This window comes from Psammomys obesus, unplaced genomic scaffold, assembly GCF_907164565.1.
Source record: "Psammomys obesus unplaced genomic scaffold, mPsaObe1.curated_primary_1811, whole genome shotgun sequence".
In the NCBI taxonomy this organism is placed as follows: domain Eukaryota; kingdom Metazoa; phylum Chordata; class Mammalia; order Rodentia; family Muridae; genus Psammomys; species Psammomys obesus.
This window is the reverse complement of record NW_026590341.1, coordinates 581239-582778: the sequence shown is the minus strand read 5'-3', so window position 1 is coordinate 582778 and position 1540 is coordinate 581239.

Below are 1540 nucleotides of genomic sequence, written 5' to 3'. Positions count from 1 at the left end.
AAAGAAAGAAAGAAAGAAAGAAAGAAAGAAAGAAAGAAAGAAAGAAAGAAAGAAAGAAAGAAAGAAAGAAAGAAAGAAAGAGAGAGAAAGAAAGAAAGAAAAAGAAAAAGTTTTAGAGAGTGAAATGAAAACCAAAAGTCTATGAGATTAGTGGCAAAAGAACAATCCCTTATTTTTTGTTTTTCTCGGTCCATACCAGGTGGCTCTTCTGACATGAGACAGAGATTTTGGATTTTCCTTTAACAAGCATATGTAGGTTTACAGAAGGAGAGAACCACACTCCAACCGCAAAGCCCACTTTAATTTTTGATGGATCTGGGACCACATGAAGACCATCTGCCATTTATGTCTGTAGAGGGCAACAGAGACAAGCATTTTGGTGAGCCAGCTGCATGGCTGGAAGAAGGGAGACCAGGCCCAGGCTATTCTGCCCCTGGCCCACACCAGGTGGTTGTCTTAGGGAAAGGGACTAAGGATTGGGCAAGATGGTGGCATGGGTGCTGGCACTCGTCCAGGTCTCTGAGCCTGGATTTCAGGCCAGTCAGCTGGAGGTGGGCTATACCATTTGGCCAGTTTACTCTTTTTCTTGGGACATTTTCTCTTGATGATCCATCCTTTTTTCTTCAGATGTTTCACTTGTCCAATGGTCTCTGGATTCCTTAGTTGGATGTTTTTATTTTCCTGGAAAGATAAAAGCAAAACCCTTCCCCAACCCTAACTTTGGGGATTCTTTTATTTTCTTTTGGCAGATTATATATTTCCAAGGGCAAATGTTTTTTTAGCAACAGAAAAAGTGTTGTCTTTCAATTGAAACTTTTTAAAAAATTCTTTTGAAATTTTGAAACTAAATTTACCCTAGTATGTGTGGATAAATACACCTGTATTCCTCTTTTTATTTATAAATAAATTCAAGGTTTAAGTGTGTTTATTTTTAGACTACAAAGGATATTCTCTTTGAATTTCAGCCTGCCTTTTGCAAGAGGCTTTTATATTTAATCACTGTAATTCTTACGAGCCTGCCTCTGCCTCCCAAGTGTGACGATTAAAGGTGGCTGTGGATTCCTTGCAATAGTTATTCTCATAGAGTTGTCCTGGTTTAATCAGGCTCTCCATTTCCTCTTATTTTTCAGTGTTAAAGGTAGACTTTTTAGTTTTTCAAATGTGTAATCTACCATTCTTGCTGATTTATTCTGAATTTGTTGCCTGGAAATTTTTAATATTTTAGTCTTATTAAACACAATGCCGGGGGCTGGAGAGATGGCTCAGAGGTTAAGAGCACTGCTTGCTCTTCCAGAGGTCCCAAGTTCAATTCCCAGCAACCACATGGTGGCTCATAACCATCTATAATGAGATCTGATGCCCTCTTCTGGTGTTCAGGTGTACATGCAGCCAGAATGTTGTATACGTAATAAAATAAATAAATCTTTTAGAAAAAAAAAAAAACACAATGCCAAATTGCTCACTATTTCATTATTTTCAGGTTTTTCTTTCTTTCTTGCCTGTATAAGCTAGATAAAATTTGATGTCTTTGCTAAGTGTT